The following is a 13908-nucleotide window of genomic DNA, read 5'->3' on the forward strand; positions in this document are numbered from 1 at the left end:
AATGAAATAGAATGTCCTGCCTCTAGATAACTTTTTCCTGTTTTGAGAAGTAAAGACCAGCAGTAGATGGATTTTTACACTCCAAATGTTGAATTCTATCTTCTGAAATGAAACAGCTACATATAGAAACTTTAGATAAAGGCATAATACTGCTAGTATATCAAGTGAGCCTCACCAACCTTAGGTCCTTTCCAATGCAGGTTACATAAAGTATTCAGGAATGCTGAGTCACACTATAAATTTAATTTCTAAATATATCTTCTAATGTGTTCTCACAATAAATGTATTTAATCCTATCTAAAAAATATGCTTAAAGGCCTAAATTTGCCATCACATGTATCTCTGTGAAAACTGTCCTTTTATGAGAATCTTATTCCAGCCATCAGTCATGTTCCTGAAAACCAATAGAAAAGTTAAATGTGGATTCTCATTTGATTCACACATCTAAAACAGTAACTCTTCTTGATAAATTTACATAATCCAGGGGCCAAAAGGTAAGAAAGATCACATTCTGAGAAAGATTACTCAAGCCAAGCCATGCTTTGAAAAAAGAGTTCAAAGCCATTGAGACAAAAACTAAAAAGACATTTAAAATGGAAGCATGGTGTGGTTTTTCTCCAAGTTTTCATTTAAGCATGTGGCTGCCCTTCAAGCCTGGAAGGAGCTTACATATCTCCTTCCATCGCACTGGTAATTATTGGCCCTTTTTTCTTTTCTGACCCTCTGTTGAGTTGGAATTTTCTGTCAGTTTGCAACTGAAGTGTGGAGTTGCCATTGTCAGGGTTAGAAACAAGGAAGTGGGAAGGTGGCGGCCTCATTGTAGTTCTGGCTGACTTAACCTCTGGGAAAGTGGAAGGCTTGAATCATCCATGGCTTTGAAATCACCCCACTCAACTTTATCATTCCAACAACAGCAGTTAAAGGAAGTTTGTCATTATCCACCCCCTTTTCTCCTCTGTAGAGCAGCAAATATTAGAAGGATCAGAGACAAAATTCAGACCAGTAATAAATTAACTAGGCTCTCACTACAAAGAAATATAAGACAATAAATAGGAAATAAATGGCTGAAAGGGTTTTCTCAAGCATTAGAAATCCAAGAAGGCAGAATGCACAAAAGAAGAACATAAAGAAGAGAGATACAAAGAATAAATGCAAGGCACCATGGAGGGGGCTTGTGAAATAGAGTCTTAAAAAAATACAAAGGCAACCAAAGAAAGAATTAGCGTCATGAAGGACTCTGGGGAAAAAAAAAAAAAAAAAGAACCAAATCAAAAAGGAAAGGAAAAGTATAAAATTCAAAGAGAGAAAGGGAACATTAAAAGATGCTGAGCTTTCACGTGAGGCCACTGCACCAGAAAGCCCTGTCCTTCTGCCAAGACTTTGAAAACATAAAAAAAAAAAAACCCTCAAAATGTGTTGTCATTAGGCATCAGACTAAAGATCCAGAAGCCTTTCAGTTACACTTGCTTTTAAATATCATGATAAATTATGCATCTATGACACAGATTGGGATGGCTTGGTCTTCAGGTAATCAATAATTTAAAAACTATGAACATGAACCTAATCCAAATGGGAGTTTCAAGGTTGGATGCTAAAAGGATTCATATCATTAGCAAGAAAGGTGTGACCAGAAAATGATTGCCCTTCCCTCAAAGAGAAGGAGCAGCTTTAGCATGTGCTTGTATATAGAACAGTGAGATATTTCACCTGAATATTTTGTGTTAAATGTTCAGATGAATTAATCATGATTTCCAAAACTTTTCTTTTTTTAATTGTAAGTTTTCCATCAAGGGTCTAGAACCAACAGCTGCCTGATAGCTCATAGCTGATTCCCATTTCTTAGAACAATGACAGTGTGCATGTTGGGCCAGCTCCACTAAGAAAGGAGTAAGAGTTTTTAATCCTAGCAATATCCAAGATGGGACCAGACATTCTTTTTTCCTAATATGCGGATGTGTCATGTAAAGGAAACATGGTGACATTAGCAGTTACTTTGCAGTTTCTGTTTCTGTTCAAAATATTTTCCTACAGACTTAAACAGAGTTAAGCTGTTGCCGAGTGATATACAAAGCAATTGTTACATTTATGTGAGATGTTGTATAGACTTTAAATCTGACATTTGAAATTGCTTCTAATTGAAGAACTGCAAGTTGTAGTTTAAATAATAAAGCTTTCCAATGCACAAACTCTTTTCTTGGGAAGCTAGCAAAGTGAAGACACTTATTTCCCTTCCAAACTAACCTCTGCTATCTTGGGGGATAACAGCTTTCAAAACCTAATTTTAGGCTCAGTTTTCTAGCCAATGGAGTGAGAATCCTATCTTTAAGGAATATTTTAAAATTGACTCTGAAATCGAGTCACAGACAGTAGCATTATTTCAAAGCCGTAGGGATAGACTAATAGGGACATTGTAAACTGGCCTAACAAAGTATTTGTATGGATTAAACCAGTCTTTCTTCCTTTACTTTCCCAAACATAAATCTCTCAGCTTAACTGCTTGAGTGCAGGTATGGTGATTTTCTCTGTGTCTCAATTTGCAGCAGTTAAAATTCCATTTAACTAGGGCATTTTAGCTGCTCGATATTATACTGTTGCAATTGCATTACAGAAATTATGTACTAAGGATACAGTGATTAAAATTGATATTTGACTTAATTACAGGGTACAGTAGTACATGGATATTTGAATGTAACTTAATGGAAAACAAGATGCTTTATTTGTAGCAATTTTCAAAGCTTTTATCCTTGCAGAAATTCCCTTGTTAGTAGCTGTTGGGTCAAGTCTCAAGCTGCTGACTTTCTTCAGAAGGAATACAGAAGAATGTACAAGAATATAAAGCTAATGATGTAGTTATCCAGCTACACATATTAAATGTTTAATATATTCCCTTCTAAAAAGCATCTTTCTCAATGAATCATCTTAATTCTATTGCACTTAATGAAGTAAACAGTCAGCTGACACATTTCCATGGCACTATACATCAAACAGCTAATATAGTATGTAAAATATGAAACTAATAAAGAAAAAAGTGGAAGGGCCACGGCAACAAGAAGGTAAAGTATATTTTCATAACTTATATGAAATTCAATTGACAAGTATATCTGCAAGTCATCCTTACTTCAGTGAGAAAGGTTCTGGTTCTAGGGGTACGATTATTTTCTTCTTAATCATGTTTCTTTTTCGCAAAACCACATTTCAAAGTAGTGTTTAACATTTAAAATATAGTATTTAAAGTTCTGGTTAATTGTTTCAAATATAGGCTTCTAAAATATTTACTGTTTTAAACCAGTGGGTCACTATTAACAATAATTTGGTTTGGAGAGCCTGGGTGGCTCAGTGGTTAAGCGTCTGCCTTCCACTCATCCCAGGGTCCTGGGATGGAGCCTTGCGTTGGGCTCCCTGTTAGGCAGGACTCCTACTTCTCCCTTTCCCACTCCCCATGCTTGTGTTCCTGCTCTCGCGCCCTCTCTCTGTCAAATAAATAAAATCTTTAAAAACAAAACAAAATAGTAATTTGGTTTACAGTTTCAAATCCTGCCACGTATTCTAACTTCTGGAGCATAGAGACTAATAGGTACATTTTAAATAAATTCAAATATGGATTTATCTACATATACCTAAAGCACTTTATTTAAATTGATACTATAACTCTCACAAATTTGAAAGAATTGAACAGGATTTAATGTGGGGGAAAAAAAACAAACAAAAATATAGAAATAGGAAGAAGCAACTTCATGTAATAGGGGTTCTGGTTCAAATGAGGCTTCACTCTGAAAACATGTTCAACTTCACTTTTCTATGAATCAACTTAGCCAGCAGCCTCAACTATAAAATATATCTGAGAAAGCATCTGAAGATCCTAAACAGATGTTACAAAGTTGAGTGACCACCTGCTGATCACATATTTACTTTTATACAAAGTTCTAATATGCGTTATTACCTGGTCCCTCAGACTCAGTGTTTTATAAAGTATAAAAAGAGTAGAAAAAGAGAAGATAACAGGTGTGGCCATGGATACAGCATCAAGAAATGGACCTGACATTGAGACAGGAAACAGAAACTGAAACGAATAATTAAAAACGTTTTCCTACTTCCGAATTCTGTGACTTTGGTCAATGTACTTAATCTCTCTGGGCCTCAGTATTGTCATTTTACCCCATACATACTTTATATTACCTTATAGGACTGCTGAAGATTAAACGGTACAACATACACAAAGCACTTTGAATTCTGCCCATAGTATATTGAGTACTCACTATGGTATTAGTTATAAAATGCCTGAGTCAGAATTAGAGGCAAGTTATCGCTGCTTGTACCAGTAACCCAAAGGGCCTCCGTTAACCTCAGGAAACGAGTGCTGATCTTCCCATTGCTTCGTGTGATCACTCTAGGCCATAGTGGCTTTGGGAAACTACAAAACTCTTGCAAAAGAAAGACTGTGTAATATTGGGATGTATAATAAGAAATATATGCTGATCTGTGTCCCCAATCTCTGGCAGTGAACATGCAGGCACTAAAATGAGACCAAGCACATCTCTAGACATACTCCTCCATGTTCATACTATGCAGTATGTAGCCACAGTACTTCCTTATGACATTCATGGGATGCATACACCAGTTATTATATAATTATAATAGCATAGTAACTTACTCTTCGCCTACTTGCCTATGGGCAATGATAACTCTAAAATGACTGAGCTGCTGGGGCATGTGGGTGGCTCAGTCGGTTGAAAGTCTGCCTTTGGCTCAGCATGATCCCAGGGTCCTAGGATCAAACCCTGTATCAGGGTCTCTGCTAAGTGGGAAGTCTGCTTCTCTGTCTCCTTCTGCTTGTCTTCCCCACCTTGCATGTTCTCTTTAATAAATAAATAAAATCTTAAAAAAATAAAATGAATGAGCAGTGGTTATAGCTTTAGGTAACCCTAAAGCTTTATTCAGAGGGGCAATTCCCTGAGTCTTTATTGGGTTTTTCTCCCTTGTTCTAACACAGTTTCGGATTATTTATAATTTTCTAGTCAGCAGGTCTGGTTAATATTCTGTCATCAATATATTGTACTAGTATAATATTATATAGGATGTCCAAATGATCAAGATCCCTTCAGAATATACTGTGATAGAGGATGGGACGATTAACACAGACCTGAGGCAAGATCAGGAATATGCAATGCTGTTCTTTAAATGTGAATGTGAACTGCTTCTGAAACAGGAGTTTCTTATGGGAACTGAAAGCGCATATTTACAGGATGCATGTACACACCCAGTGGCAGAGCCTGTGTTTGATTTGTCTAGTAAAAACCCATACTATACACAACAGCTATAATTGGAGCTACCATTAGGTTAAGTTTACAGTAGTCTACTATTATCTACCATAAGATCTGTTGTTTTTTTTTCCCCAGGCATTATCCAGTTTCATTAAGCAGAGATATGATTAGGATCACCATCTCTGCATCCTTGAAGTCATTAAGGCTGGCACTAATCTCCACCATTCCACTCAACATGCACTTAGGGTTGCTTATAATATACCGCTGTGGTTTGGGGTGGGACAGGAAAACAGTTTAAGAGTTTTCTTCCAGCTGCTAAGTATATCCATCTCAATTAGTCATTTAAGTAATAAGGAAATGACCATACATAAGGCCATAGAATCATATTGGGTGCATTTTGAAATAGACTTGGGTCTTTATCACTGGGCCTTCATACTTCCTCACTCTAATAAGGTTACATAGCATCTTGGATCCACTGATGTCAGTTCAACAGTTCTTTAAAAATCTGGATATTTCTCTTTCCACGGTGAACAACTGCTCTAGTAAATGTCCATAAATATCTTATAGAATAACTGAGGAGCCTTTGTATATCTTTCCATAGGGTACTGACCTTCCCTTTCCTTGGCCCTAGGCTCAGATCTGAAATTGTGCAATGGATTATAATTTTTCTGTTACAGCATTTACTCACCAACTATGTAACAAATTACCCACAAATGCTGGCTTAAACAAACAAACAAATTGTTTTCTCACAGTTACTGTGGGTCAAGAATGTAAGAGTACCTTGGTTCTGAATCTCTGGCTCATGTCTTATCTACAACATTATGATGGGTAGTTCTGGCTTAGGCTGTTTCATAATGTTGCAGACAAGACATGGGCCAGAGATTCAGAGATCTGGGAACTCGAATGGATCCAAAGGATTCATTTCCAAGTTCACTCACATGGCTGTTGGCAGCCCTCAGTTTCTTGTTGGCTGTTTACAGCATCACTTTGCAGTGTAGCTACCTTGAGTATGGCCTTTTGGCATGGTTTTGAAGCAAGAGAAAGCTCCTCTAAAAAGATGTTTCTGTGGCTGCTAGACCCCTTATTGCCAAGCTATAGAGCCTACTACAAGCTCATCTTCTAATGACCCCATTTCAGATTATGGGGTCCCAGTTCTACTTAATTGTTCTCTGATTTTACATAGGCAACTAGTGGGACTGAGAACACAACCTTCCTTTGTCATTCTTTCACTGTGACAATCACTGATATTCAGCATAGTCTACTCTTCAGCTGCAGGAGATGCCAGACTGTGAGTTAATTGACTGATCTGAGCTTGCCATTTTCTTCCTCCAAGACACTGATGGCATTTAACAATTAATTCACTCCACAGTCCTTAATCACATTGTCCCATGTCACTCAACTGCTCAAGACACTACACAAGCCAATGTATCTCCCTTCTCCTGTACTCCAACCTAACTCACTACAAATGAGAGATTTAGTAATTGTCACAATTCCTTAGTAGTTGTGATGTTTCAATATGCTAGAGTTTAACACTGTTCCGTTCTTTATTGCAATGGGTTCCTTTTTGCCATGTGACTGGCAATTATTTAATTCAAATTCCATTCTAAGAATCCAATTCCTTTTCCCGTTCTGTAACAAAGCATCTTAGTCTAGGTTTTGCCATAGGAAGACTCTGTAACAAGTACCTAACATAAGGAGTTTATTCTGGAACTGACTCTAGGCGACACTAGCAAGTACAGCAGGACTAAGATAGGGAAGGAAATGCAACAAATGAAGTGTCAGTTCTCAAGTCACTTACTTGACCTCCACAGGAGTTACTAGAATGCAGAATGACTCTGAGGTCCAATGGGAGCACACAGCTCCAAGCTATCTCAGGGCAAAAAAAAAACCCAAATCAAAACAAAACAAAACAAACAAACAAACAAAAAAATGGGATATTTATAGAATTCCCACCAGCCATTAGTTAAAAGGTTTTCCTGGGGGTCATTCATTCCCAGAAATTCTGCACGATTTGCATATGAATAAAGGAGTCTCCAGAAGTCAGTGGAAACCATCAAGCAGTTAGAAGTCATAATGAGATACACTGTAAAGGTAAGATGCTAAGGAGATGAGGGCAGGATTTCAACAGCATGTGCTACTTATTTTGTATTTAGTAAGAAAACACTTGGCTCACTCCAGAAGTATGCATTCCAGATAGGCTAAAAAATGTTTAAAAATGCAGATGTGGATATAAGAGATATTAATCTATTTACCCCCAGTCAAGTTGCTTTGCTTCATTTTTCAAATATAAGTATTTTAAGTCTCTGCACTATTGAATGAAGAAGGTTTATAAATCAAATGTGTTAAAGGAAACACTAAATTACTTTTATATTATCACAGTGGAAAAGGATGTTACAAAGCCACTGTCACAAAGAAGGAACAGAAAATCAATAGGAATATATGTTTTAACATGATTAACAAAACTGAAAAATACATAGTCTTTTTAATACACATGAAACATTCACTAAAAAGAAACAATTTTCTGGACCATGAAGTTTCAACAAATTTCAAAAGGTTGAAGTCATATGCTGTATATTCTCTGGCTACAGTAGAATTGGGATAGAAATAAGAAAAAGAGAACTAAAATATTCTCAAAATGCTGAAAATTAAACAACACGCATATAATCTTGGGTCAAGAAAGAAATTGTAATGAGGCTTAGAAAATACTTTTTAAAATAAATAATAAGAACACAATAAATCAAAGTACATGGAAAGCAGCCAAAGCAGTACTTAAAGGGAAATAGACAGCCCTAAAAAAAACGGATGCACTCATTTTGAAAAAGTTCATCAAGCTATACATTTAAGATCCTTGAACTTTAATATATTTAATATATTTATATATAGAATATAAATATATTTAATATATTTATATGTAATATAAATATATTTATTAAACTTTTAATTTTAAAGTTTAGAAAACTGGAAATCGTCTGATTTAACAAATTTACACTAAACTACAAGTTACTGATAACATTCAACTATATCTACCTGTTAAGAAAGTTTTATCTAACTGAAATTATTTTGACACACTTTCAAGCAAAGTGCCACTACAAACTGGAAAATTTCAGGTGGTCAATATAGGAGAGTTTAGAAGTCTTCCAAATGGAACTTAGATGAATCCATCCAGCAGGGTATTATATAAAAATTGCATTTTAGACACACATTTGGATGAAACAGAGGTTAGAGAGTAAGGTGTTGTTAAATGATAAAAGAAAGAGAAGACTAAGAAAAATGACATCCCAATACGTTTTCATAGGTTCAGACTTAAGTATGGTAAGTAGAAACCTAGAGAACTCTTTACTGATACCAACTGTACTATGTCTAGGATCACCTTGGTAAAGATCCCCTCCAACTGTCAGTTGCCTTCAAATTTATAGTCACAAACGGATTTCTCAATAATTCTATAATTCCTTTTTTTTTTTAAGATTTTACTTATTTATTTGACAAGGAGAGAGAGTCAGTGAGAGCAGGAACATGAGCAGGGGGAGTGGGAGAGGGAGAAGCAGGCTTCCTACCCAACAGGGAACCCGATGTGGGGCTCCATCCCAGAATCCTGGGAAGGCAGAAGCTTAACCACTAAGCCACCCAGGCACCCCTATAATTCTTAACTTGCCTCCTTCCACCACTGGTTATTTGATAGGTTCTCATAATTCTGAAGCCCATCTTAATATTAACTTTAGTTAAATACTGTTAATATTTATAATTGCAGTGCCGCACCTATGGTTAACTCACAAAACTATTTGCTAATCAAAAACAGTATATATTTCCTTAGTATCTTCCAGAGTCAAATTTAATTTGGTTCAAATGAATCTTATTGTTCCTTCTTCAAATACATCACCACTTGATATTAATAGTGTTATTTAATCTAAAATTGAGTTAACCTGCCCTTGCTTCCATGAGGCTAAGGAGAAATGTGTCTCATTTACATATAATTTGAAAGTGATCCTATATTTTACTACAATGTACTTTCTTCTGCTTTCTCCATAAACAATTATTTCTTGTTTTTCCTGTTTCTCCATTAAAGAGTTTAAAGACAATCTATCAAATAAGATAGCATTTGCCATCTTACACAGGACATATTGGAATAAGAAAAAAAGATGTGTAGTTTTCAAGAAGTAAAAATACAAGGAGATCACCATGTTCACTCAGAGTGATATTTAGTGTCATTTGGAACATATAAAAGAACACTTTCTTAACTTTGAACTTGAATTGCCACTTACACTGTAAGGAAAATCTAATACCTGAAACCTATGACAGAACATTTTGTGAACACAAAAGCAAAAATCTACTTTATAAAATACAACCAGAATGTAAAAGACCAATCAATAGTAAGTTTACATATTCTCATATAGTGCTGCTCTTAAGTTTCTAGGATACTGTGAATTAACTGAATGGTTTGTACATAGGACCATTAAAAATTTTTACATTTCTGACAAATGCATACTACCTGGAAACAGAAAAAAAATAGTTTGATGTCCAATAGTTTGATGTCCGTAAGGGAAAAAGAGCATCAAAATATAGAAACATCAAAATATAGAAAATATTGTCCCTTAAATATTTTCAGTGGTTCATCATTTTAAAACCATATAATACCCAATACAATATGAAAAATTTGGAAAGTTTCTATGTAATTTTAACATAGTGTTGATTTGGATTTTTCTTTCTAAAATAAAGTTTAATAGATTTGTTGTTATATAAATAATACAGTCCCATTATAGATAATTTAGAAAAGTTAAAAACTAATCACATATACTTCTTCTAGAGTCAATTATTATTGTGTTAATTTTTATTGATATCCTTCCTACTTATTATTTTTGGGGGAACTAGGGAGTTTGTTACATAGTTATGATTGCAATAAGTCTTTTATGCTATATTTATCACTTGATTTTCCCATTTTAGTATACAGTTTTTGATAAAGTTCATTTATATGTCTTCATATTTCATCACAAATTAGCTATGCAACAGTTTGCTTAACCATTTCCCTATAGTTAAATTCTTAATTTATTTCTCCTGTCCTCTTTAAGACTTAAAGCTTTATTTAATATTTATGGTTTTTCCTTTGGATAGATTTTTAGAAGTAAAAAAAAATAAATGAAGGGGTACAAGTAGTCTCTTTAAAATTTTTTTTCTTATTGCAGTATGATTAAGATTAAGCACATTATTATTATTAGTTTCACATATATAATTTAATGATTTAAAAATTTTTATATATATTACCCAGTGCTCATCAAGATAAATGTACTTTTAATACCCTTCACTATTTCATCCATCCCACCGCCACATGCTTCTGACAAGCTTCCATTTGTTCTAGTTTAGTCTGCTTTTTTTGTTGTTGTTTAACTTTTTTTTTCTTTGATTATTCATTTGTTTTGTTTCTTAAGTTCCACATATTAGTGATATTGTATGCTTTTTATCTTTCTCTCACTGACTTATTTCACTTAACATTATATCCTTTAGGTCCACCTACATTGTAGCAAATGGCAAGATCTCTTTCTTTTAACAGCTGAGTAATAATATACCACATCTTCATTATTCTTTCATCTATTCATAAACATTTGGGCTGTTTTCTTGTCTATTGTAAACAATGCTCCAACAAACTTAGGGGTGCATATATTTTTTCAAATTAGCAGTTTTGTTTTGTTTGGGTAAATAGCTAGTAAATTACTGGATCATATGGTATTTCTATTTTTAATTTTTTGAAGAACCTACATAGTATTTTCCACAGTGGCTGCACAAATTTTCATTCCCACCAACAGTGCACAAAATTTCCTTTTTCTCCACATCCTTGCCAACACTTGTTATTTTTTTGTTTTTTATTTTAGCCATTCTGACAGGTATAAGGTAATATTTCATTGTGATTTTGATTTGCCTTTCCCTGAAGATGAGTGATGTTGAGCATATTTTTATGTCTGTTACCCATCTGTATATCTTTAAAATATGCCTATCAGGTCCTCTGCCCATTTTTTTTTTAATTTTTTATTTTTTATAAACATATATTTTTATCCCCAGGGGTACAGGTCTGTGAATCACCAGGTTTACACACTTCACAGCACTCACCCAAGCACATACCCTCTGCCCATTTTTAAATTGAATTTTTTTTTTGAGTTATATAAGTTCTTTATATATTTTGGATATTAACCCCTTATTGAATGTATCAATTATAAATATCTTCTCCCATTAGATAGGTTGCCTTTTGCCTTTTTGTTTTGTTAATAATTTCCTTTGCTGTGCAAAATCTTTTTACTTTTGTGTAGTCTCAATAGTTTAATTTTACTTTTGTTTCCCTTATCTATGGAGACATAGCTATAAAAATGTTTCTGTGGGGAAAAAAAAATGTTTCTGTGGTCCAAGTCAAAGAAATAACTGCCTATGTTTTTTTTTCCTAGGAGTTTTATGGTGTCAGGACTCACATTTAGGTTTTTAATATATTTTGAGTTTGTTTTTGTGTATGGCATAAGAAAGTGGTCTAGTCTTATTGTTTTGCATGTCCAGTCTTCCTAACACCAAGTGTTGAAGAGAATGTCTTTTCCGCATTGAATGTAATAGACTAATTAACCATATAAGTATGGATTTATTTCTGGGCTTTCTATTCTGTTCTATTGATCTATATGCCTATTTTTGTGCCAGTACCATACTGTTTTAATTACTGCAGCTCAGTAGCATATCTTGAAATCTGGGATTCTGATCCCTTCAGCTTTGTTCTTTTTCAAGATTTCTTTTCTTATTTGGGATATTTTTGGCTCCATACAAATTTTAGAATTTGTTCTAGTTCTGTAAAAATGCTGTTGGTATTTTGATAGGGATTGCTATAAATCTGTAGATTGCTTTGGGTAGTATGGACACTTTTACAAGAACAATATTTGTTCTTCCAACCATAAGCATGGAATATCTTTCCATTTCCTTGTATCATCTTTAATTTCCTTCATTAATTTTTTACAATATTTGGAGCACAGGTCTTTCACCTCTTCAATTAAGTTTATTCCTAGGTATCTTACTATTTTTGGTGTTAATTGTAAATGAGATTTTTTTCTTAATCTCTCTTTCTGCTACTTATTAGAGTACAGAAATGCAACATATTTCTGTATATTCATTTTGTATTCTGTAACTTCAATGAATTCATTTATCAGTTCTAGTAGTTTTTTGGTGGAGTTTTTAGGTTTTTCTATATATAGTATCATATCATCTTCCAATAGTTAAGATTTTACTTCCTTACCAGTTTGCCTGCTTTTTATTTCTTTTTGTTGTCTGATTGCTGTGGCTAGGAGTTCCAGTATTATGTTGAATAAAAGTGGCAAAAGTGAACATCCTTGTCTTGCTACTCATCATAGAATAAAAGTTCTGTTTTTCACCTTTGAGGATGATGTCAGCTGCAGGATTTTCAGCACTATATTATATTGAGGTATAGTCCCTCTAAACCTAATTTGTTGAGAATTTTTTATCATGAATGGATGTTGTGCCTTGTCAAATACATTTTCTTCATCAACTGAAATGATCATATGGTTTTTATCCTTTCTCTTGTTAATGTAATGTATCACACTGATTGATTTGAAAACATCCCAGAAATAAATCGCACTTAATCATGGTGAATGATTTTTTTAAATGTATTTTTGTATTCATTTTGTTAATATTTTGTTGGGGGATTTTTGCATCTATGTTCATAAGAGATATTGATCTATAGTTCTCTTTTTTGTAGTGTCTTTATCTGGTCTTGATATCAGGTTAATGCTGGCCTCATAGTATGAATTTGGGAACTTTAATTCCTCTCCTATTTTTTGGAGTTTGAAAATACATATTAATTCCCCTTTAAATGTTGAAATCCACCTGTGAAGCCATCTGATCCTGGACTTTTTTGTTAGCAATTTATTATTATTACTGATTCAATTTCATTGCTAGTAATTGGTCTGTTCAAATTTTCTGTTTCTACCTACCTCAGTTTTGGAAAGTTATATATTTCTAGGAATTTATCCATTTCTCTGGTGTCAGCTGTTATTTCTTCTCTTTAATTTCTGATTTTACTTATTTGTGTCCTTTCTCTTTTTTTTTCTTGATGAGTCTGGCTAAAGGTTCATTAAAGAATCAGCTCCTGATTTCACTGATCTCTTCTATTGTTTGTTTTAGTGTCTATGTCATTAATTTCTGTTGTAATATTTATTATTTTCTTCCTCCTACTGGCTTTAGGCTTTCCTTGGTCTTATTTTTCTAGCTCCTTTAGATATAAGGTTGGGTTGTTCATTTGAGATTTTTCTTGTTTCTTGAGGTAGGCCTGTATTGCTATAAATTGTCCTCTTGGGAAAGCTTTTGCTGTATCCCAAAGATTTTTGGAGTGTTGTGGTTTCTTTTTCATTTGTATCCATGTATTTTTTAATTTCCTCTTTGATGTCTTTGTCGCCATGTATTTCTGTTCTTTCCATATTTTTTCTTGTGCTTCATTTGTAATTTCATACTATTGTGTCCAGAAAAGATGCAAGATATGATAGCAATCTTTTTAAATTTATTGAGACTCATTTTGTGACCTAATGTGGTGTATTCTAGAAAACGTTCCATGTGCACTTGAAAAATATATATATTCCACTGTTTTTAAATAGAATTTTCTGGTATATTTGTTAGG

This window comes from Mustela nivalis (genome assembly GCF_964662115.1).
Source record: "Mustela nivalis genome assembly, chromosome: 1".
NCBI lineage: Eukaryota > Metazoa > Chordata > Mammalia > Carnivora > Mustelidae > Mustela > Mustela nivalis.